The 26,242-nt window shown below is 42.8% G+C and overlaps 2 long non-coding RNA genes across 2 annotated transcripts in view; one reads left to right on the forward strand and one right to left on the reverse strand.

The window, feature by feature from the left end:
• LOC125754879 (uncharacterized) lies at positions 1 to 22,412 on the reverse strand. The gene is made up of 3 exons (XR_007409896.1): positions 21,806 to 22,412; positions 18,661 to 20,414; positions 1 to 1,772 (listed from the first exon to the last, which is right to left on the reverse strand). It is a non-coding gene; the product is annotated as an uncharacterized LOC125754879 (long non-coding RNA).
• Positions 20,950 to 26,242, forward strand: part of LOC125754880 (uncharacterized) — a 12,388-nt gene continuing 7,095 nt past the window's right edge. Inside the window, exon 1 of the long non-coding RNA XR_007409897.1 lies at positions 20,950 to 21,242. This is a non-coding gene — a long non-coding RNA (uncharacterized LOC125754880). The remainder of the gene's footprint in view (positions 21,243 to 26,242) is intronic.

Below are 26,242 nucleotides of genomic sequence, written 5' to 3' on the forward strand. Positions count from 1 at the left end.
CTGATAAATGATATAATCCCTAAACAGTTAGTGGCATTCATGCCTAAGTTTGTCAGACTCTGAAACTTGTCTGTGCAACCTGCTGTACTACCTTAGGAAAGATGTGTGGCTGCCCCTGGCACATGTTCACCTGTCCTGCACTGGGGTTAGGATGTTTGAGTTTTTCCGATAATTGAACTCATTGTGATGGGATGCCAGCTTTCTTTTATTATTGCTTCTCTTCCAGGCTATTTTAAAATCTAAACAATTTGTTTTCATTAAATGGTTATTCCCAATGATCAACTAACTGATGGAGAAGTCACAGCCTTTACCTACAAAACCCTGGGAGGTAGAAATATCCTTTTCTAGATTCTACCATTAGCCTCAGTCATACTGTCACCTACAAAATCAATTAATCAACAAATTAAACTAAAATAATATTAACTTTAATAGAAAGGCTTTTAAACATATTGCTATGTAACCTTCACGGATAATGAAGAGCCTTTGATGATGGTCTTGCCTTTCTATTTATGTAGAACATTATAACTGGCAAAGTTCATTTGTTTTCATATCCCTTAATTAAAGTAACCTCTACTGAGAACCATTCTATTATGTGCTGGGTATGGTGATAGGTCTTAGGGAATCAAAGATCAAAAAGATAAAGTCACAGTTCTTGAAAGCTTATTACCTAGTAGCATGGTGTCCCACAAAGAGATATGTCATCATATAACATAGGAATCACTATAGCAGAGATGTAAATAAAGTGGGAGGTGGCCATAAGTCAGTGACAGAAAATAATGAGGTGAGGTAGATAGACTTTTGAATCTAAAATGCCATGATCCAAAAATTCTATTCACAGCTAAATTTGTGAGTACAGGCAAAAGAAAGATGTGGTCAGATTTGCCAACTCTTAAAAAAAAATATACTGCACTTATATTCTTCCCAAAAATCTTTACTTAAAGATATATACCAGGCAGTTGTGAAATAAATCAAAACAAAGAATGCAAACATATAGAAGTCATGGCATAAAAGGAACAGAATGTCACGCTATATCAAGTATATTGAAAGAAAACTGAAATATAAGTGCTTGTAAGGTTTTAAAATTTCTTTCTAAATTGCCACATGAGGAAAAACTAGTGAAAAATATGGCAGAGGAAACAGTAAACAAGTACAGAAATAAGGAAATACAGTTGGCAGAAGTAAGGCCACCTTTGTCAGCTATGAAACAAAATGTAATTGGGTTGAATACTCACATTAAATACAAAATGTCTTAAATCAATAAAAATTCAATTCCATTAAATGCTGTTTCTGAGAGACACATCTAAAACAACTGCTTCAAATCTAAAAACAAAAAAATGTGAGGGCCTTGTCTTACATTGGGAAATGAATCAATGCATGTGAATTAAATTCAGCATTCCACTGTTATGTTAAAAGATAATATGACCATTGCTAAGTGCAGTTGATTTCAGAAATGCAAGGATGGTTCAACATGAGGAAATATTACCATAAAATTAATTTGTTAGTAGATTAGAAAAGATAGACTGTATGATCATTTTAATATCCAGAAGTGCCACTGATAAAAATTAGGTAACAACTCCTCCCAAAATGTTTTTCATTGACTAGAAGTTGAAAGGTGATTTGCTTAACCTTGAAACACAGGAAAATTTCCATCAAATGAAGAGGAGGCAAAAGCATAGATCTGAAAGTTATACAGATAGGCGCCTGGGTCCCAATTCCAGCACTTCCTAGCTGTGTGGATCTCAATTTCTCCAAGTCTCATTTCCTTGTTTCATCTGTAAAATGATGATAAAATAACAGTAGTCATGATGCAGAGTTAACAACTATCATAACAGAAGCTTGCAGTGTGAGAAGTTGAACCAGAATTTTGTAGACCATCAATCTCTACAAATAATCTGTTGTGTGGGGATGCTGTTACTCTCATTTTGCTGATGGAGAAAGTGAGAATAGGATGCTCACCATCTTCTCTGACCTCTTAATGTTTTTTTTGAAAGACAAATAAAACAAAGTATATGTCTTAACCTGTCCAGGCTACCACAACAAAAACACCATAGATTATGTGGCTCAAATAATAAATATTTATTTCTCAAGTTCTGGAGGCTGGAAAGTCCAAGCCAAAGTGCCAACAGATCCAGTGTCTGCTGAGGATACATTTCTTGGTTCATGGATGGCCATCTTCTTGCTGTGTCCTCACATGGTGGAATGGGTGAGAGAGTTCCCTGGAGTCTCTTCTACCAGGTCACTAATCCTCATGAATTCAGGCTCTACTCTCATGACCTTGTCATTCACCTCCCAAAGGCCCTGCCCCCAATGTCATCACATTGGAGTAAGGATTTCAAAATTTTATGTTTGGGGAGCACCAATATTCAGTTAATAACAGCATGTAAACTGCTTTGCAGAGTTTAGAACATAGTAATATTTCTTAAACACTAATGAAAAATATCACTATCAACACTGTTATTCAATATTTTTATGGGTATATTTGCTGCTTGGGAAATACAAATGTAAGATGGGACAGAGACATTGAAGAGGAAGAGGTGAAACTAGTATTTGTAGATGATGCTTTCTATCTCTGGGAAGACTCAAGTAAATAAACTGAAACTGCATCTGAAGTAAAAGAGTTAGTGAGAAGACTACTTTTAACATAAAAATACAGTACTTGATAACTTTCTTGTGTACTGGAAATAACCAGTTTGGATATATAAAGAAAAAATTTTCATTCAAAATAGCAACAAAAAAAATACCTAGGAATAAATAAAATAAGAAATAACTTTTGGGCAGCCCGGGTGGCTCAGTGGTTTAGCGCTGCCTTCAGCCCAGGGCGTGATCCTGGAGACCCGAAATCAAGTCCCACATCGGGCTTTCTGCGTGGAGCCTGCTTCTCCCTCTGCCTGTGTCTCTGCCTCTCTCTCTCTCTCTCTCTGTGTCTTTCATGAATAAATAAATAAATAAATAAATAAATAAATAAATAAATAAATAATATCTTTAAAAAAAAGAAATAACTTTCATTTACTCAAAGAGAACTACAAAGCTTTTAACAAAGGACATAAAACAATGATCCATTAATTAGAAGTAATACTTGATGAACACTTGGAAAGACAATACTGTAACTATGTCAATAGTCCCCAGAGAAATCTATAAATTCTTTGTGTCACCTATGGAAATCTCAAAGGTACACTTTGGGAATGCTGGTTCATAAGGTTCAGCAGACAAAATAAAGTGGTAAGAAGACAAAAAATATCATAAAAAGGGATAATGAAAAAAAAAAGGGATAATGATGGACAGCTTTCTGTACCAGTGTTAGCATGTATTTTAAAGTGACAATAATTTGGGGAGGTGGGCAGGGAATACGTGAAATGGGGATTAAGGAGGGCACTCGTCCTGGTGAGCACTGGGTATTGTATGCAGGTGATGAGTCACTACGTTCTTTACCTGAAACTAATATTCCACTCTACGATAACTAAGTAGAATTTGAATAAAAACTTGGAAAGAAAAAAAGTGACAATAATTTAGCAACGTGTTTTTTTTCTTTTTTTAAAAAAAATTTCATTTATTTATTCATGAGAGACACAGAGAGAGGCAGAGAAATAGGCAGAAGGAGAAGCAGACTCCCTGCAGTTAGTCCAATGTGGGACTCAATCCCAGAACCCCAGGATCACGACCTGAGTGGAAGGCAGACGCTCAACCACTGAGTCACCCAGGTGCCCTGACAATGTGGTTCTTTCAAAAGAGTACACAAAGAAAGGAATGAGAAAGAATAAAAAAATCCAGACATAGACCCAAATAGAGATGAAAGAGGAAAGCCTTTACTATATGATAAAGGTGATAACTTTAAATCTTGGAGAAAGCCTGGACTGTACAATAAAGAGCATGAAAACAGAAGACCCACCACATGGAAATAAGTGGAAATGTGTCATGTTAGAATTCTCCAGAGAAACAGTGCAGTTGTCACCATGGAGATTTTTTAGTGTACAGAGGTATGGTATATCTAAATAATAATCTTATATAGTCAGCTTTAGGTGTGGCTTCTAGTGCTTATAACAGCAAGCAGGAGACAGAGCCCTTGAAGAACCAGACTATACCATTATCACGAAAACAGAGTATTCAGCTTCCCTGTCTGCATTTCAAGCTCTGCTTTTACCAGAGCCCATTCGAATCTTCAGAGCTCCAGAATCTGGAAAAAAACAACACAAAAACCGAATGAAGACTGTGCTGCCTGGGAACTGTCAATTCTGTGTGCTGCTCACTTTCAGTCACTGGAGAAAAGAAGTCAAAGGAAGAACCTAGAAGCAAATGTCCCTTGGCTTTGCTGTCTTTGAAAGATTCTCCATCACGGGCCTGACAAAAGCAGACAGGAAGGCACAAGGTAGAAACGAAACCGAGGCAAATTCTTGGTGTCTTGACACAATATAGATCTTTTGACATTTTTCAGTTTCTTTAACAACTGTAAATCCTCCCATGGGCTTCATTAGGAGAGGATGAGAGGAGGCCATTTGTCCTAAAACCTTCCATGGACACTGGGGGCCTGGGCCTGGCAGGTTCCCACCCACTTCCTGATGCAGGCAGTTAAGCCCTATGCAAATTCTGCACAAGCTAAGGCTTGCCTGTCTGTTGTTGTTGTTGTTGTTGTTGTTGTTGTTGTTGTTTCCTTGCTGTTAATGTCACTCAGTTTCTCCCCATAGAATGTCCTGTTCCTTGCTCCTTTCCTCTTTCGAACTCCCACATACATTTGGGCATAGTAATGCCCAAATCAGATGACCTGTGTTTTACTCTCTCAAGGCTCTCATCTTATTGATTCTACCTAATTCACACGGTGAAGCAAGTCACACAAACAAGTGCAGCATGGTCATGAGAGAGTCTGAACTGGAGGCCAGGAGATCCCATTGCTTTCTTAAGTGGGTCACCTCAGGTTAGTGACTTTACTACTCTGGGGCTCTCTTTCCTAATCTGTAAAATAGGTTACGCACAGCATTTTCCAGAGGTCCCTCAGTTGCTGGGGGAGGCTAAGGGCCCAGATTCCACTGAATGTACCCCCATCCCATTCTCTTGACCCCCGTCTCCCTTCCTGCTGCCTCCTTCATCAAAGCAGCCCAGTTTTTACCTATTTTACATATTGAGATGCCACCGTGACCCATATCCATCCACAGAATTCCCTGCCCTTTGGGATCTAGTTTTGAAATGGTGTTGGATCCCTCACTTTGTCACCCAGTGGAAACCCAAACCTTCCTCCTGATTTCTGTTCATTACAAGGGACGATGATTTTCATTTGGCCTCAATTGTCTCTTGGGATTTGGAGTTCTTTTGGGCTCCTCTGTCATGACAGGTCAGCCCTGATATGAAGCCCCCTGGGCTTCTATAACAACAATAATTTCCCATATACCAGACATGCATGAGCTTAATAGACGTTTCTGGAGGTTGGCTCCAGGGCAGCAGGCACCTCCTGCCTCTCACAGTCCTCTGCTGTCTTCTGGTTCCCTGCTGCCCTCCCAACTCTGCTCCTCACCCCATCCCTGCAGGACATCCTGGCACTTCCAGACTCTCCCACTTCAGTTGCGCGGAGCAGCCTCATCTGCCTCCGAAGGTTGGAGCCAGGCCTCGGAGAGGCTCACCTTCGGCTCCAGGCATGCATCAAAGAAAGTTTTCCAAGAACCACTGTTCCCTCCCTGAGGAAGAGTTTGGCACTGTTATTCAAGGTCACACATTTCAACTTTCTTTGCACTGGATTTATCAAAAGGGCTTCATGGCTAAGCAGAGTTTGAAAGCCATTGCACATCATTGTTTTCTGATGGAGCATGTGACGAATTTTGAGAGTACATGATCAGTCCTCCTTCCAGATAAATCGGTCCTTTCATCCAATTAAAATATTTGCCAGTACTGATATTTCTTAAAGTTTAAAATATTTTAACCATGCAAAACTATAAGCCAGTGTTTTTTAAACTGCAGGTAACATTTTTTCAAGAAAATAAATGGAATAAAGGAGAATGGAAAATATGAGGGTATCAATTTAGTAAACGCAAACTTCTTTCATAAAAATCTGATTTCAGTTCTCTGTGTGTACATGCAGATGTGGGCAAGCGCCTGTGCATGCGCGTGTGTCACAATGTGAAATAACCGTTTCCTTACTGTGGGTCACAGTCAGAAGGCCTAACGATCACCGGGTCTGCAGTGCTGTAATCAACACCCGAGAACTCCCTGCTCAGTTCTGAACCACTCAGCTCGAAGACAGCACGCCGGATCACCGCAGGGTTTTTGTTGCTGGTCTGTTTGTTTTTAAGTGAAAACATTACAGATAGAATTGAAGCTGAACACCCCCTCCGCCACGGTCACCTCCTTGATTCCATCCTTGTTGCCCAGCGGTCACCTCATAATGGAGTCTTTCATTCCCAGGCATGTTTCTATGCTGTTAGTACATATGAAACATATGGAATTGTTTTGAACATTTAATGCTAGTACTCATAGTAAGTGGTTTTAAAAAATATCATCCTCAAATTTATTTTCTCTCAACACAGTAATTTTCGAATATCCCTCGCTGATATGTGTGGCTCCAGTTCAGTTACGTTTACGGCTATATAAATACACTGAAAATTATTTGCTAATTTTATTCTTAAGGGACATTTCATTTACTGTTATGAAAAATATTGCAATGAACATTCTTGTATATCTTCTTGTCCACGTGTTACAAGGAACTGTTAAGAAACTATTTTATAAGCCAGAGAAGATGATTTGGTTCCAGAGCCATGCCATAATCATGTGTACAATGTCAACTTCTCCAAATTAATAAAGTTAGATCCTCACCTTAAAAGAAATCAATGATATGATGAATTAGAGACCTAACTGTGTAAAAAAGTCAATAATAAATGCAGAAAAATATTTTTGATATAGAAGTTGAAAAGTTTCTTCAGTAAGCTAAAGAAAAACACAGATAATAAAAGAGAAAATTGAAACTTTCTTCTGTACTAACATTTAGTGTTTCTCTTTATTAGAAGATACTGATATGAAAGTTAAAATATATTTCACAACTAGGGGGAAGATATTTGTAATATACAAAATCTATAAAGAATGCGTGTGGGAAATATCAGAAAGGGAGACAGAACGTAAAGACTGCTAACTCTGGGAAACGAACTAGGGGTGGTAGAAGGGGAGGAGGGCAGGGGGTGGGAGGGAATGGGTGACGGGCACTGGGGGTTATTCTGTATGTTAGTAAATTGAACACCAATAAAAAATAAATTAAAAAAAAAGAATGCTAATATTTTTAAAACACTCATGACACCTGAAAAACTTCCTTGTCTGCCTAGACAAAGGGCTCACGTTTATGGATAGTATTTTTACTTATCCCTTATTTCCTGGATGACTAAATCTGCTTTTATACATTGGCATTCCCTTTTTGCAAACAGGTCCAGCCCCACCTACATTTTCTCTTCAGAAATTTGACTAGTCCAAGGCAAAGATGAACCAGATTTACATATATGACTTTGAAGACTTCCCCTCAACTCTTCAAAGCAGCCTATTTGATTTTTTTATTTTGAAATACACCAGTCAGCTTTTTTCATAAATTCACACCTGCATCAAAGGTTGAATGTATAGTTGGAAAACAAGTCTGATAACCCTACAGCTAGTAATGGGATAAATAGTATCCTCAAAGATTCATATCTACCCTGAACCTCAGAATGTCATCTTATTTGCAAATAGGGTCCTTGCAGATATTTTTAGTTAAAGGTTGAGATAAGATCACACTGGGTGAGGGTGGGCCCTAAATCTAATGACTGGTATCCTTACAGGAAGAGAAGACACACAGACACACAAAGAGGGCAGTGTGAAGATGCAGGTAGAATGTAAAGTGATGTCTTTGTACTAGCCAAGCATGCTAACAATTTCAGGAGCCACCAGAAGCTAGGAAGAATCAGGTATCGGTTCTTCCTCAGAGACAACTGAAGAGAACATAGTTCACTGACACCTTGATATTGGAATTCTAGATCTCCAGACTATAAAAGAACAAATTTCCATTGTGCTGATCAGCTTAATTTGTGATAATTTATGATACAAGAAATATGCTACAAACTAATACAAAGCTAGCATGTAAATTTATATACTGGTCTGGCCAATATATTTAGAAGTTTCTGCCATACAGTGACCTGAAGCACATTTTTATTTCATTTATTATTTTGGCCTGTGCCATATACCTTGACTGAAACCAACCCAATGATGCTGGCCACAGCTGATTGTGCCATGGATCAGTGCACAGCTAAAGACAATGGGTAGGCATAAGGAAGGTCAATTATCTTTGAGGTGACTTGAGACCAACTTTGTCCAGTAGAGGCACTCTAAATGAGAGAATGGCAGCCTGATGCAATCTGATCTTACTTCTTTGGGAAGCCTGAATACAAGCAAACCATGAAAAGGCTGGTCACTTCAACTTTGATCATTATCAAGATAGTGCTGTGTTGGCTTATCAGGTATTTGTGATACCAGAGTATGTCTCAAACCCAGACACAGTGGAACAGAGAATGTTTGCACACTGACAAAGTGACTCCCCATGTGACTCCACATCCCTATGGGCCCTAATCATAAGACTCCACCATTGGTTCTGGTTCAAGATGGTGGCACAGGAAGACTCTGAACTTCCCTCCTCCATGGAACACACCAAATTGTACGTCTACTAATGATTCCTCCTGAAGAAGAACTGAGGGATGACTGAATGGCTACTGGACAACCAAAGATAGAGAATGACAAAAGATCAGACAAAGAGATGGAGACACGAAGGGAAGTCTCACCTCTGACACTGCCAACAGCAGTGAGGGTAGTACTGTGGGTTTGGGGACAGATATCTCTGTCCTGGGGCACAGGAAAAAAGTGTCTAAAAGAACAGCTAGCATATAAAGAGAACTCTGTCAAAGCAGAGGAGCTTGGGAATGCTCTGCAAGTCAGAGGGACTGGAGAACCACAGGGTGTACATTGTCACCTCAGCTTGGAAACCTGGACCCAAGCAGAGTCTGGAGCCCCATATGAGTGGGCCCAGTCACCTTAATGAGCTCACACTCCAGTGGGCCCAGGGTCCTGAAGCCCACATCAGCCTTGGTTGTGCTGGAGCACAGAAAATAAGCTGTAGTTCTGTGTTTTTTTTTTAATGTTTATTGTTTTATTTACCTTTTAAAATTTGTCTGTCTTGTTTCTAGCTTTTTTCCTGTGTTTTTGTCCTTTTCTTTCATTTTCTTTTTTCCTTTTTCTTCTTTCTTTCTTTTCCTTTTTCTTTTATTATTTTTTCCTTTATCCTTTCTGTAAAAAGCCATGGTTTTAAAAAGTAGCATCTATAGCCACAGTTGCAGCCAATCAGCAAGGATCATCAAGAACACATGGTCTACACAGGGGACATCATACACAAGACCACTCCTTCAACTTGAGGAGAAGTAACCATGTTGCCTAATCCATAGAAACAAACACAGATAGTCAAGCAAAATGGGGAGACAGAGGAATATTCTCCAAAACAAAGAAGAAGAAAAATCTCAGAAAAAGAATTAAATGAAACAAAGAAAAGCAATATACCTGATAAAGAATTTAAAGTAATAATTCTAAAGACACTCATCAGGCTGGAGAAGGAATGGAAGAATTCAGTGAGAACTTCAATAAGGAGTCAGAAAATATTAAAAACAATCAATCAGAGCTGAAGAATACAATAACTGAAATAAAAAAAATACACTAGGGGGAATCAGCAGTAGATTAGAGGAGGCAGAGGAATGTATCAGTGATCTGGAAGACAAGGTAATGGGAAGCATATGAGCTGAACAGCAGAAAGAAGAAAAGAACTTTTAAAAACTGAGGGTGGATTAAGAAATCTCTTGGGCAACATCAAGTGAACAAACATTAGCATTAGAGGGGTCCTAGAAGAAGAAGAAAGAAAGGTGAAGAAAACTTATTTGAAGAAAAAAACAGCTGAAAACATCCCTAACCTGGGGAGGAAAATAGACACCCAAGTCTAAGAAGCACAGAGAGTTCTAAACAAGAGGAACCCAAGGCAGTCCACACCACAGCACTTAGTCATTAAGATGCCAAATGTTAAAGCGAGAACCCTGCAAGTAGCAAGAGAAAAACAAAAAGTTACCTAAAAGGAAACATCTATAAAGCTTACATGATTTTTCAGCAGAAATTTTATAGGCCAGAAAGGAGTGACATGATATATTCAGAGCCAGAAGGAAAAAACCTGCAACCAAGAATATTTTACTAGGCAAGGTTATCATTCAGATTTGAAGGAGAGATAGTTTCCCATATGAACAAAAGATAAAGGAGTTTATCACCACTAAACCAGCTGTACAAGAAATGTTAAAATCCTGGAAGACAGCACAGGTGGTAATTTCTCTGACATCAGCCATAGCAACGTTTTTCTAGGTATGCTTTCTGAGGCAGAGAAACAAAAGCAAAAACAAACTTTTGGGAGTACATCAAAACAAAAAGCTTTTATATCAACAAAACAAAAAGACAACCTACTGAATGGGAGAAGATATTTGCAAATGATAGATCCAATAAGGGGTCAGTATCCAACATATATAAAGAACTCATACAAGCCAACACGCACACACAAAACAATTAAATAGGTGGAAGAATAGACATTTTTCCAAAGGAGACATACAGATAATCAACAGACATATGAAAAAATACTCAACATCCCTCCTCATCATGCAAAAGCAAATCAAAACCACAAGGAGATACACTTCATATCTGTTAGCATGACTAAAATAAAAAACACAATAAACAACAATTATTTTCAAGTATGTGGAGAAAAATTGAACCCTTGTGTACTGTTGGTGGGAATGCAAACTGGTACAGCTACTGTGGAAAACAGTATGGAGATTCCTCAAAAAATTAAAAATAGAAATACCCTACAATCCAGGAATTCGGGAAACAGGAATATTCTCCAAATATTAAGTATTTAACCAAAGAATATGAAAATACTAATTCAAAGGGATATATGCGCCGCAATGTGTATAGCAGCATTATCTACAATAGCCAAGACATGGAAGCTATCCAAATGTCCATAAATAGGTGAATGGATGAAAAGGATGTGATATGTATCTCTATATATGTGATATATATAGATATATATGAATATTATTCAGCCATAAAAAAGAATGAAATCTTGCCATTTGCAACAACATGGTTGGAGCTGGAGAGTATTATGCTAAGTGAAATAAGTCAGACAAGAAAGACAAATGCCATATGATTATATTCATAAATGGAATCTTAAAAAAGAATAAACCAAAAGCAGAATCAGAACTAAAACACAGAAAATAAACTGATGGTTGCCAGAGGGGAGGGTGGGTGGGCAAAATGAGTGAAAGGGAGTGGGAGACACAGGCCTTCAGTTATGGGATGAATAAGTCATGAGAATAAAAAGCAGAGTTTAAGGAATTTGGTCAATGATAGTATAACAATGATGAATTGGGACAGATGATTGCTATACTTGTAGATATCGTATGATGTCTAAATTTGTCAGATCACTATGTTGTACACCTGAAATTAATATAACATTGTGTGTCAACTATCCTCAAGAAAATAATATTCCATCATTAGTAGACATGCTTTCTCATCTTTCTTTGCATTTCTAAGAAATCTCAAAAATAACTTTATAGTAATCTCTAAACAGTTTATTATTAAAGGCGGTGTGACATTACTTATCATCTCCTCTGAAAAGCATTCTCTGATTCTCTGAGGCAATGTTAGGCTCTCTTCATATATCTCTGCGACAGTTCAAGTGTACTATATAGATCATTTGTGTTCACATTTCTGTCACCCCAATAGACTGTGATTCTCTGTAGGGCACCGTGAAATACTCCTTTGTCTCTGGACCATTGTGCCCCACATATGCATAGCACACCAACTCGATTGCATTGGGACTAGCAATGAACTGCCTTTGCCTCCCCTAGTAATGAATGGGAAACTTGAGGGAAGGGATTTAGTTTGGTTCATTTTTATAACTCCAACACTCAGCATAGTATCTGGTATACACGCAATAGGTGCTCATTTTACTCATATATGGAATTTAAGAAACGAAGAAAAACGAGAAACCCAAAGCAGACTCTTACAGAGAATGTTCTGATGGGGGGGGGGGCGGTTCTGAAGGGGATTGGGTAAAATAGATGCTGGGGATGAAGGAGGGAACTTGTGATGATTAGCACCGAATAATGTGCAGAATTGTTGAATCACTATAGTGTACGAAACTAATAATATAACACTGTATGTTAACGATGCTGGATTAAAAAAAAAAAAGTTCTAGCAGAGCTGAGTGGCAATATGAAAATTTGTCAGTAGGTGTCGCTGTGCTATCAATAGTCGTTGCTACGGTAAGTACCCAAATGTTCACATTTAATCCTCCCAACCGCTACATCCTACAGGTGAGGAGATGGAAGCTCAGAGAAGTCATGTTCCCTGCCCAAGCTCACTCAGCTCATAGGTTGGGAAGCAGGATTCAAAGAGGTTCTTCTCCTTTCTGAGTCTGCTAGGTCGTCATGCTGTTCTCTGGCCTGGAAATTCTTCATTTCCAGACATCCAATGACATCAGCATCTGTAAAGCACTAACATGATCTACTAAATCATTTATCTACGTTTTAGATTTGTAGTTTAGTTTTACCACATTACTGATTGGTTCACAAGTCGGATCATTTTGCCTCTAGGTTATCTTCAACAATATCTGGAAACATTATTGGTTTGTCATACCTGGGGAGTGGGGTGTCTTTCAGCATCCAGCTGCTAGAGACCAGGGATATTGCAGAACAGCCTGCATGAGGGAGAGGCCTGCATGGCTAAGAATTATCCAACCCAAATTGTCAGTAGTCCTGAGGTTGAGAATCCCTACTATGTGCGGAGAGAACCGAATGACTACTTGAGCTCTAATATGTTGATAAACATATTTTCCTTTTCCAATACAGAGGATGAGTATAAATGTTTCTGTGTTATCAAAAGAGACAGAGCACAGGGGTGGTGATTTGTTTATGACAGAACAGAGCCTGGGATGGGGCCTTGGGGGACCCCAGATGGCTGACACTTTCTCTTCTGCTTTGCTGTCTCAGTTCTCAAAGTGTGGTTTTACTGGGAGAGAGATCTTTGTTACTTTGTCCAAAATTAAAATCAAAATCAAATACAGGATTTCATAAGAAGTGGACTGTCAATGATTAAGAAAAAGTGGTTGATGGAGAGGATGCCTCATTTTCCTACATACGGGCAGAAGCTCTGTGTTTACAAGAATCCCAAAGAGTTACCACCAAGAAAGGCTGCAGAGACCATTTAGCTCCCGCCCCTGGCTGGACAGTGCCAAGAGCCAAGATGCGAAGAACTGGGACTGTGTGCTCGGTGTCACCCAGTGAGCAGCATCCTGGGTGGAGCTAGGTCTCCTGGCTGTGAGCTCAGCACCCTTTTCTCTGTCCCATGTTGTCATTCTCCTAAACTGATGGCAGAGAGAGAGAGATTTTATAATTTCAGGGAAATCCTCTGATTCTCCTCTTGTGAATCCGGGATGATAGTCTCATGGTCAAGTGGAGAATAACTGTGCTCAAAACAAGAATGCCAGGATTTAAGTATCAAGGGTATTAGGTGTCTGGGCCTTATGACCCACTTGAAAATAGAAGTCAGTGTTTTAGCAGAAATCCAGAGGCTTCCCGTCTGCACTATAAGCTGCCAGAAGTAAGAGGTCTTGATCCCAACAGAGTGATATATGTGAGTATTAATGGAAGTGAACTGCATTGTAGCTAAGGTGTTGGTACAGCTCATGATCCCAGTCACATCCTGTCTTTCCAGGGAAGCTGAGGCCACAGATCCTACAAGGGCTATGGATTTGGCCAAGATTTATGATGTAATTGGAAGTGCCAGTAGGAGTAGACAGAGAAGAACACAACCAGTCGGGAGACCAACTGCTCCTGGGAAGTGGGTTGTGGAGACAGACTTCCCAGTAAGAGGGGCACTGGCTCTTTCAAAGTCAGGCAATATGGCCAGAAGTTAATTCTCAAAAACCCAACCAGTTAAAATTCGATTTGTCAAATAACCAACTCATTCAACTTATCATGGTTATCAATCATAGATTTGCAGTTTGAAAGCTCTTAATGTGACTGTTTTAATAGCTCTGGCAGAAATGTTCATTTTGGGGTACTGATTACATAATAAGATTATCTAATTGAGAGCTAATCTAAAATTGGTTTGCCCCCCTCCTCCCCCCTCTAAGAAACTGGCAAGCAAATTGTAAAATTCTAAAAGTTTGTCCAAGGAGAAATCACTGCAAATGAACATTTTCCATATAAAGTACTATCTTTCTGTAACTCAAACTTCTGTATTGCAAATGTGATACGATTTCCTTTGTTACTTCTGATTGCTTTCTGATGCGTTTGAATGCATTTTTCTCTTTCTAAAATCTTTATAGCGTAAGTATCGTTTTTGCTAATCCCTCAAATCAGCCTTGTATATATATTCCTTGCAATTAAGTTTTTAAGGACGAACTAAATGAAACAAATGTTAAAGAAATCAGAATTAGCTTCAAACATGTTGCTAAACGTTTACATTTTCATTTCTAATAAGGAAAATTTTGGATGTGTTGACTTGTTAATCATTTGCAGAAAAATTAGGCAATACTCAAATCAGGGGAAAGAATGAGAATTCTCAGGGAAATGACAGTCATGGCTGTACGTTTGTACCTCAGATTCCACGTCTGTTAACGGTTAAGAGTATTGTGAAAGAAGGATGAAAAACCCTAAAAATGCTAAAAGATTTGTAAAAACAACAAGAAGACACCAAGAAGGATTTCAAATTGGTTCTAAAAGCATGAACTGCAAAGTTCTCCTGCAAAAGGACGCAGTGTGGGTTTCTGCTAATGCAATATTTAACAGAAAATTGTATTTCATTATTGGGAATAAAGAATGAGCGTTCTTACAGCTGTTCATAGTCATCTTGATGTGGTTAAGAGCATCATTGATAAATAAGGGGATATGGTAAATTCACCAAATGCTTGGGTCAGTTGTCTGGATCCAGCAGGTGAGTGAGTGCCGGGGATGCCAGCACAGTGGCTCCTGGCCGGCTGCTCACAGTGGGGTGCACAGAAGGGACTGTACTTGTGGGGAGAGAGGCCTCCACTTACACCGGCACCAAGAGAAAGTGATTTCATCCACTGTGAGAAATGGCAAGTCAGCTGATATGGGGGTACTGGGGTTGGGAAAGATCTAGAGGGATAGCTTTGAAGCATTGATGGAGCACCTGCCCAGGGACCTGTGATAACGTGGTTTATGGGTTCTGTGTATGCATTCGAGATCTGTGAAGGCCCAGTCCCCCCAGCCACTTGGTCACTTCCTTCAGCTCTCTGTCCAGCTGCCATCCGGGGCTCCCTGTACATATGTGCAGAGTAGCAGCTCCATCTCTCCTACCTCCCTGTTCAGCATGACTGCTTTTCACAGGGCTGACCTCGTCTGGAAATTCACTTGCTTGTGTGTCCACCCTTGCTAGATGGTACCCGCACGAAATCGGGACATTGGTATACATTACAAGCACAATGTACTTGCTTACTGTCACAGTCCCAAGGACTAGAGCAGTACTGGGGGATGAGGTGGCGTGCCATAGTTACGTGCTGAATGAATGATGTACACGTGTTGGGCGGGTGATGTACATGGGCCTCCATGAAAACGCCCTGGCCTGTTTCACCTGCTCCTGTTGTCTTCTACTGGGTGCTGTTCTCCAGTCATACTGTAATAGCCAATAATTCTTCCCTTTCTTACCTGCCTTGTATTTTCAAAAATGTACCAATCCTCCTGCCTTGCCCACGCGGTGGACTCCTGCTCCCTACTCGGCCCATCCTTGGAGTCTTCTCTGTGTCACCAGGAGCAGTTGCCCATGGCACTGCCACACTACTTGGGTTGTCTGGGTGGTGCTTGTGTGTATTGCCCTGGAACATAAGCATCTGACAGACAACTCCATCTGGCTTTGTTCTGTGCTGCCTTACATCAGGGGTGTTCCTTGCTCACTGTGATGTCCCCAGCACCTGTCACAGGGCCCCATAATGCTTTGTTGAGTAAATGGCTCTATGACTGGAGACTGAGTGTGTCCATTGAGACGGTGAGGAGCAGCTATGCAGGATCTGCCCACCTGCCTTGGGCCAGGAATGGGGGAGGCAGATAGCTCTGGGGATGGCACCTCCTGTTTACTGGGGGGCTCATCCTACTGAGGTGGGCTGGGGTAATGCACTTGGGTGCCTGGGCTCTAACTTTGGGCCTCAACGAGAGCCAAGGACAAGGCCTCATGGGCATCTCCCCGGGCTCTCCTTCCATGTCACCATTTACAAGTTTCCAGGGCAGCAGATGGAAAGCAAAGGACTGAATTCAGCCACCACAACCAGATTCTGTCCCTCTGGGCTGTACCTGCATCCTAATGAGGCAGAGAGGATACGCCTGCAGGTCCTGTGCAATGTTGTCTGGGAGCAAAGGGAAAAATGGTGCTGCACAGCATTTAGCAGAGATACATTGTTTTTTTTTTTGTTGTTGTTGGCTTCACCAACTATTAGTAGCTGGAAACAATGGAGTCCTTGACCTTCATTATTTCTCTTCTACAGGGAGGGAGGTGTGGGGAGGGAGGTAGTGCCTGGAGCTTCCCCCAAGGTCACTCTGCTGCCACAGCCTCTGGCTCTCCTCTGCCAGGTGAGGACAGGAAACCAGGGAAGGCATATAGCAAGTGCGTCAGACTCTGTCCACAACCTGCTCTTTGAGGGAAGATGCGGTGAAATTTGTCCAATTAACCCTCTGTTTGGATGGCAGCAGAAGGAAGCACAAAGGCAAATCAAAAGTGGTTTCTGTCGTGGCTTTGGTGACTTAGTAGATGAATATATTTCTAAATGCCGAATTGGAAACACATCATCCCATGTTCTTTCTTGGCTTTTGTCACTTCTCATTTTGAGAGCTCAGATTCCATGACTTTCTGGATATGCAGCCTCTATAATTCTCTTCTTGGGCATCACCATCCGAGCAGCAGATGCTGCTGTGAAAATGCATGGAAATAATCACAGAAAAATGTCTCCAAGAGGCACTGGCCAAACAATAAATGACAAGATGCCTTTGGGTATAAATCTAGAAAGGGCACATGTGGATTATAAATGACACCATCACTTTTTTTTTTTTTTTTCCAAACACAGCTTTGGCTGCTTGACACTTAGGCAGGTTAGGTGGCCCTCCCTGTCATTTTCACCAGACTGAACACACTTTGAAATAGAACCAACATTGTTAGCATGGCTTGGGAGCTGCTCTCTATTTTTTCCCACTTGAATACCAGCCTCACCAAAGAGAGTTTCAATTTTAGATGTGTTCACTCCCCGAGCAAAAATCCCATGGAAAATGACTCTTGGGAGGACATGCAAATGTGCCAGTGACCTACATACGGAGCCTATAAGCCCATCAGATTGCTTCTGCCACTTGAAACCTGGGGAAAAAATGGAAAAATGAAATTGCATTTTGTATGTTGTGCTCCAAAAAGCACTAAGATTTTTCCAGGGTTGGTTTAGAAAAGATTATTCATTAGGGGCATGTTTCTTTGTCTTCGTGGCTTTGCCAAATGACACGTGTAAACTGGATGTGGTTATCTGTGGAATAAGTAAGGTGTGAAATTATTATATTTGGTGACTTATTTTAGGGTGTTGAAACTGCATGAGCCTCTCACAACCTATGACCTTAGGAGCTCTCAAAAAGCCGAGGTGGTGGGATTTTGCAGTTGGCATAAACAGCGCTGGTGCATAATGTACTCTTGCTACTTTCCTTAGGCTGGACAGACAGGTCAGCCCATCTAAACTTTTCATCTGCAGTGTATTCAGGATTAATAAAGTTGATTTGTTGATGGAAACTGGGGGACAGGGAATTTGTTTTCTGGAGGTCTATGTTGGGTTGAAATACATGCTGGAAATGTGGTCTTCATTTCTCTCTGGCAGTGTTGGGGCTTGCCTTTCTTGGCTGGGATGTCCCCATCCTCCCATTTTCCTGCGTGCTTGGACACTGCTCCCACACAAAGATAGCACAGTTGGATACAGCCCCTGGACTGTATTTCTTGGGAGTGTGAGTATGTTTGATGTTTGTCATTAGGCCAAGGAAACCTAAAAGACCTGGGAGAGCCCAAGGCCCATGGAGGCTGACAGAAAGTCCAAACAATGCAAGGTTTTTGCCATGAAGGGAGCGGAGGCTTTGAAAAGTAATGGGATGTGGGTTTCTGATGCCGAAAGAGCAAGGATGAGCAAGGATGAGCAAGGATGAGCAAGGACTGGGACGCCTGGGTGGCTCAGTGGCTGAGTGTCTTGCTTTTGGCTCAGGGTGTGACCCTGGGTCCTGGGATCACCCTGCATGGAGCCTGCTTCCACCTCTGCCTATGTCTCTGCCTCTCTCTCTTTGTCTCTCAAGAAAATAAATAAATAAATAAATAAATCTTAAAAAAAAAAAAAGAGATATGAGCAAGGATGAACAAGGAGTTATTCTATGACTCCAGACACTTTTAGATTCAAATGATAAAAACTACTTCAAACTGGCTTAGCCAAAAAATAAATTGGGTGGTGGGAGCAGGAGAGTGGTGGTAGTGATGGTAGTGGTGGGTTCACTGGGAAATATATGGGAGAAATGAGGGTAGATCTGTGTCTCTGCTTTGTCTTTGCTGGCTCTCATATTCACTCACCCTTCTCCATGTAGCTGAGAAAACGCTCATCAACAGCCTTGTGTCTGTACTCCTGAGAATTCTCAATCTACAGGCAGAGAGGAATAGCTAGCCAGTTGTCACCTATTTGCAGACGTCTTGGATTGTCTCTTTCTGGGTCACATTGTCCAGGGAGTACAGTGCACAATAAGGCGATTCTTGGTCACGTGCTGCTCCTCTGAGGGCTGTGAGGGACAGGGTGGAGCATGTGGCTGGTGCTCCACCGGAATGGTTGGAAGTTAGGGAGGAAATGTCCCTGTGATCAGGATTCGGTGATCAGAGTACAGGAATAGGAACCCACTGGGTGCATAGTACAATTGTCATTCCAAACCATCCATTTTGTCCCTTCCCTTCTCCATCTCTTACCTTCTAGTAAGGCCGAGGGTCTGTGCCTCCACGATGGCCTGAGGGTGGACAATTGTGGAGGCAGATGCAGAAGTCATGGCATCCACGTCACCGAAGAGGGAGTAAATCCAGAGAGGGACATTTCTGAGGCCACTAAAGTAGTAAGTCACAAAGCTGGAATTGGAAGCCCTAGGAATCTGAAAGCAGCAGGTGATAGACGAAGGCTGTTGCCCGCTGCCTCTGAGGCTTTGCAGCACTGTATTCATGGTGGCCAGGTCTGGTCCCCTCTACCTCAATGTCTTTCATGGACTGGGAGTGGCAGGCATGTTGTGGGTATGGTGCCTCTGATCGGTCTGGTCTGGCTCCCGTCTGACCAGGGGGAATGCCTGGACGTAGATTCACAGGGGTCCCCAGTGGAAAGTTTTTGATCGTTGAGTTCCCAGCACCAAGAGCTCATGCAAGGGACAGGGACCTGGGCTGGGACAGACCCCACCTGTGGGTGCCAGGCCAGAGTCTCTCACCGGCTCAGGGATTGGATAGGGCTGAGTGTCCACATGGAAAATAGACAGGAACAGACGACAAGGTACCAAGAGGCCTTTGAGATGACAGCATCAAGGTAGGAGCAAGGGAGAGAAGGGGAAGGACAAAGAGTCAAAGGGTCTCACTCATCTGGGGCCCATGCTTTTCTTGGATCCGGGGCTGCACAGAAGCTGGGAGGCTGGCTCTGTCTGCTTAGATTCTAAGTTACCTGCTTGCGGGCATCTGAAGGTGGTGCTGGCTAGGATCTTCATATCTCAGGGGCCAGGACAGAGCAGGTCCCCCAGAAACTCCTCTTCCCAGTGCTGTGTTCCCAAGACCAAAATGGCAAGTCAATAGACTCAGCTATTTAAAACTCCCGTGACGGCTGTAGGCACGGATCCTATTCTTCAATCTCCTCTTGGAAGCTTTGTACTTCTAACTTCTCTGCCTCCTTCCCACATTGTTTTCCGTGGATCATATCTCATTGTCCTTAATTAACCTGGAGGCAGGAATGCTGAGCGTACAGATTAGGAAAGCCCTCGTTCCTGAAATGATATTTCACTTTTTCCCCCCTTCTAGGAAAGGTTGGGGCAGCCAAGAATATATGGGTCATGTTTCCAATTATAAGACAACAACAATGCCGTTTTACCCTCTTGCCCTAATAAAAATAGAAAGGAGCAGGGGAAGCAGGGCTGTCCGTATGAAGTCAGCGGTCCCCAACATGGTAGCTGCAGGTGCCAGGAGCTAGCCACCCATTGGAGCCGCTCAGGCAACAGGAGGGGCCGCCGCGCAGCAGCCAGGGTTTCACCCAGCTGCAGCACTAGGTGGCGTTATCCAGAAGGAAGGCTAGAAGGTGCTCCTCGCTGCCAGACCTGGCAAAGCAAAAAAAGCAAAGAATCAAGCACTTAATATAATGCACCAAAAACACTGGTGTCTCAGCCCAGGAAATAGAGCATGATGGGGCAAGTGGTCCCAAACTTTCAAATCCTGCAGAGTAAATGCCTGGAGGTGAGAAAGTGAGAATGGCTTTGAAGGGGAACAGCATTTGCAGACTACAAAGCATAAAACAATGTTTTATTTGTAGAAGTCTAAGAAGCTCAGCATGCTATGGCTTGGGTTTCTGCCGGGACAGAGGAGGGTATAGGGTTGGTAAGGGAGAGAGTGGTTTGGTGGAGAAGGGGATGGGATATCCTGCAAAGGGTTTTAGCCAAAGAGACCAGGGGATGACTGAAGCCTCGGGCCAGGGACATGATCTGTAACTTAGGGTGCCACTTACGAGAGCTAACCCCATGACACGGGGATGGGCAGTGGCCTGATGGAGGTGTCATGCAGGACCCTCCCCAGACAGGTGCCCCAGGAGATGCCCTCTCCCTGACAACACCTTCCCTGTTCCCTTAAGCCTCTGAGATTTACCCACCATCCGGGAAAGAGGTTTGTCCTCGCTGGCAGAGTGGGTGCCAGTTTCTGCCGGAGGGGACACGTGGGCTCCGGAGGCAGGTCCATGGATCGCGGACCGAGATGGCAGGGAGTGGGGCTGGCCATGCATCCGTCTGCCACCTGCCTGGCCCTCCCCTGCCGCCCCTGCTGCCGGCATCCTGTCCGGATCCCATCAGCCAAGCTCTGCAGAGCCTGTCAACCGCCCCGAGTGGCAGGATGAACGTGCTAAGGACCTACCACTCCCCGGAGCAGCCTCAGGGGAGGTTAGTGGCTCGGGGGTGGGGTGGGGTGGGGGGGCTCCTGCTTGCCACCCTCCACAGCTTGCTTCCCACAGAGGAGTGATACTGAGACGTGTGCTGCCTGGTTTCCCAGGTCTTCTGCAAGAGTAAGCCGTAGACGCCTGCTGGGGTCAGTGGCCTCGCTGTGTACCCTCTGTCGGTTCTTCCCTTCCTCGGCTCACTTCCCTACCCCCCCACCCAGTGTTGTGGGGAACCCCTCTCACTGTGCCTGCACACTAATCCTTCTTAGTCTTAGGGGAACCCAAAATGGAATATTGTATTCACCCCCGTTCTGCCTCCAACCCAGTAGCCATTCCAGGGCAGCCCATTTTGCTAAGGGCCGCATCACCGGCACCATCTGGTGACTCACCAGGAATGCAGAGTCTCAGGCCCACCGCAGACCAAGCAGTCAGAAACCTGGAGGGTGGGGCTGGCAATCGGGGGTGCAACAGACCCCTGGCTCAGCTAGTCTGACAATGACTGCTCTACAGAATTCTGGTTTATATAAGGTGAAGGACACGTTTCCAGGGTCTTCAAATGTTCCTCACCTTTTTAGCTGCCCTCGTCTGCAGGCGTCTTGGCTCCCCAACATCACCGATGATGGGTCCCGAGTTACAGGTCAGATCAACCCACTGGCTGGCAGGTCCAGCGAGAAATGCCGCTCAATCCTCAGCTGAGAATCGAGCTCACAGCTCCATGTTCAAACCCTTGCAGAACTCATTCCTCCCAGATCTGTCTGCAGCTACTGGCAGCAGCCCCGACAGTGAGAACAGAACGTGTGGCAGGAGGACTCGCAGCAACACACATCATCTGTGTCGCTTCTGTGCGATACCGCTAGGAGAAGCTGGATGGGAGTGAGGGGACCATGGTGGACGATGAGACCTGCTTTCTCAGGTGTATATGAATTCATCACCCACCTCTGGCCCTGTAACAGAAGCTGAGGCACCCCAGGCCTGTGAAGAGAAGCCATGAACACCCCCAGGTCTCTCCAACAATCTTCCCACGATCTCCCGAACTCAGTGCCAACTTGCATCCTTTCTTTTCTTTGCTAGCTTCTTCTGCTGATTGACCTTTGTGTTTCCTCAACAAGTGTGAGATCCTTCTAGATGCCACCCCCCCGATTGATGAGGCTTCTGTTATATCCAGTATGAATGATCTACCCATTTGGTCGCGCCTCCCTTGCACTCCCTCCTCCCTTCAATCCTAGGTAGTTAGGCAACATTCACCATCCAGGACATGAGCCAATGCTATCGGTGCAGTGGAAATGATCTTGGGGCATACGACAGATGGTGCTAGGCTTGGCAGGCAGCACTTTTTTTCAGGAAACAGTCAGGGTCCCATTTGTTCTTCAGTCATGAGGCAGGGGAGGGGAGGAGAGTGAGGTGGGGAGCCAAATGGTTTTCTCATTCTGGAGGGAGTCTTGATCCCATGCTCTCTCTGCCAGATTCTCACTTTCGGCCCAGCTGCCCCTCCCCACTCCATCTCCTCCTGCAGCCCAGCTAGACGGCTGCAGAGCCAGCTAGACAGCTAGCTGCAGGACACGGGGTTTGAAAAAGGAGCTAGAGATCAAGAGTGAGAGGAGACAAGCAGCACATGGGACTCCTCACTGTATTTAAATGAATTTATTATGGAACCTTTGCCCCTGTTCAGGGGCCAGGGTTCCTGTAGCAGCAGGGGTGTAGGGACAGTTACTCCCTGACTTAATTAGGAAAGCATTGGGAGACTGATGCCAAGGAACGTGGACACGGGAAACCAATGGAGCCATCTTCCCACTAACGTGTCCCTGGATGGTTTATGGGAAGGACGTGTACCCGCACTCGGCAACTGTCAAGCTCAATTAATCTCCACTCCCGTTGCTCCACTGAGCTCAGCATACTTTCTGAGATACTCCTGTAGGCCATGTTCTCAGATGCCTACACCTGCTCACCTTCTTCTGGAAGCCGTCCTTAAAACATGGTCTCTAGAACAGAGCAAGGAGGGATTCTGTTCTGATGCAGAAGATGCAGGAGATGTGGTGATGGCTTTAGCGACCACATCACACTCTCGTCTCTTACTTCTGCATTTGAGCTTATGTGAGCTTCCTCAGTTTTTAGACTTCTTAATTGCAAAGAAAAATTGCCTTCAGAAAACACCCACAATCTATTTACTGGTAACATCCACCATCTTTCCACCTTATCACAACTATATGCCACTGCCTCTTGGAAATCATGCTGACTGAGGCATGGATGATGCCTCCTCTTGATCCTTTGCTTTTATTACTTGGTTACTTCTTACTGCAAATGTGATTTTCCACTTCTGAACTGCTCCTTGCCACTAGAGGATTATGTTGGCACATAATTACAAGGAATTATGTTGTATTCCCAATGCCTAGGACAGTGCTTGGCAGGGAGGAATAGCTTAATCAAAATTAAGTAAATGAAAAAAAAAAAGAGAGATGTACCTCCATCTTCAGGAATGTCTCCCACACCCTGCTCCTTTTTATATGCATAGGATTCTTTCTGGGCTCTTGATTTCACTCCATTAATTGATGTGTTGTTGGTTTTTAATGCCAGTGCCATACTGTTTTGATTATCATAGCTGTGTGGCATATCTTGAAATCTAGGATTGTGACAGCTCCAGCTTTATTCTTCTTTCTTAAGATTGCTTTGGGTAGTGAGACTTTTTTGGTTCCATACAAACTTTAGGATTGTTTCCTTGATTTCTGTGAAAAATGCCATTGCAATTTTGATAGATGTTGCATTGAATCTGTAGATGGCTTTGGGGAGTATGACTATTTTAACAATATTAATTCTTCCAGCACATGAGCACATTTACATGTGTCTTCTTTAATTTCTTTTACTAATGTCTTACAGTTTTCAGAGTATGCATCTTTCACCTCCTTGGTTAAACTTATTCCCTAAGTAGCTTATTCTTTTTTGATGCATTTATAAAGGGTATTGTTTTTGTAATTTCTATTTCTGACAATTTGTTGTTAGCATGTAGAAATGCAGCTGATGTTTATATGGATTTTATATCCTGTAACTCTGCTTGATCCATTTATTAGTTCTAACAGATATTTTCCTCTCCTTTTAGTGCCTAGGTAGAGATTTTCTTACTCCTTTTGACCTATGTGAGCTTCACTGATTACACTCACCCCTGCTTTGCACCTTCCAGGCTTGACACACTCTTGTGTGTCCTTTCTCTAGGACCATCAATCTTTCCATCTTCATTCACCATAAGAGTCTGCAGATGTCTACTCCCATCCCTATGGAGCTTAAAAAAGGGTCTTGTTTGACTTGCTTGTGCCTTGATGACTGCCTCAGTGTCCTTTCTTGCATTCATAGCTGAGATTTTCCCCAAAATGGGGACTCCAGAGTCTCCCTGTCCACCTTAGTCTGGGTCTCAGGCTCCTTTTGGTGGCACAAAACCCTGCCAGTGTGCTCTATGGCCAAAGCATTAGTACAGGATGGGTGCCTGCTTGTCAAACATATGTGGGAGTATAGCAGAGATGACTCTCAAGACTCCTTCTAAGACCCAATTCTACGATTCTGTTGTTCATGCCTCATGGTTCAGTTGCATGCAAGATCCCCACACAAAAATCTACACTGACCTCTGGCATTTGACTCCAGGGCCTCTGCAACTCTTTGCACAATGAGATAATAGATTTGCAGCTAAAGAGATGCCCTTGCCTTGCTAAGAAAGCAGAATGTTGGGGTTTAGAAAGAAGTCCAAGTCTCACCATGGGACCTGTTTAAACATACCTTTCACTTCACATAGCCTGCCCTGCCCTGAGGTGCTCTTGGGTTCCTTTCTTTTTTATTTTTCTTTTTTTTAACTAACTTGTTTTTTCTCTCGCATCACATCTGAGTAGATCAATCAACACATGAAGGGACCAGAGAGGGGAGGAAGAGGGTCCTGAGAAAGACAGCACAGAAAATGGCATAAAATTATTCTTATAAATAAGAAATCAGGAATTATTAGAATGCAGACATTTATGCTAAATGGATGGCAAAGTACTGGAATATATTATAAAGTGTCTGTTTTAATATCTGTATCTTGGTGGTTGCTAGGCTACACTGGTACTTTTAATAACATTAAAGGGAGCTAGAAATACTTGTGGATACTTTCCCCATTGAAATTATTACTGGCAAGAAAAGGGACATATTGCTGGCTAGTACAGTGGGATATTATAAGCTCTCTGTTGCTCATTAAAATGCATGTTAGTTGTTCATATTAGAAGGGGTTCAGTTTAGAGTTTTCCTTCAAAATAGTTAAAACCTGTAATAATGTTAGATGCATTGAGAGATCTGTGTGGTGGATACCTCTAAATCCTTGAGATGTAAATACATTCGATTCCCTTCAATCCTATTCCATTCCATTCCATTTGGCCCAAAAGACCTTTCCTGAGCACCTAGTAAGTGCTGAGCACCGTGTTTAGCCCCTTGGGATGTGCAGGTGAATGAAAGCACATATGCCACCTTCTCACTGCTGTGTATCAAAGCCCACGGAGCTTGCGTTTGTCCATGGCCGTCAGCAGAAGGGGGAAGCCCACTCTCGGTTTGCTCTAGGTGAAGCTGCATTAAGCAGTTAATTTAAGTAAAAAGCTGTTATTGCTCTAATTGGGTCTGGATAAATCTCACGAGAGCCCAAAGTCAGTGATTAATTTTAACTTGGAAAATAGGAAAAGGAAAAAGCTCTAAAAGCTTCAAAGGAGTGATATTTGAGTTGGGATTTGAGAGGAAACAAGGGATTTGGAGGTGGGGAAGGCAAGAGGAGCATTTCCTGCAAAGAGGAGGGTGCGGCATCACGGGAAATGTGAACACTTGTTCTAGAATCACTAACATTTATTGAGCACATACTCGGTGCCAGGCTGTGATCTAAGTGCTGTGCCTGCATGAACTTATTAAATCCTCACAACAACCCTATGAGGTTGGCACTATTACCACTTCACTTCAGGAATGTGGGAAGTGCTAAGAGATGGTCAGTAACTAAATCAGGTCACACAG

Source organism: Canis lupus, chromosome 3 (genome assembly GCF_003254725.2).
Source record: "Canis lupus dingo isolate Sandy chromosome 3, ASM325472v2, whole genome shotgun sequence".
Classification (NCBI taxonomy): Eukaryota; Metazoa; Chordata; class Mammalia; order Carnivora; family Canidae; genus Canis; species Canis lupus.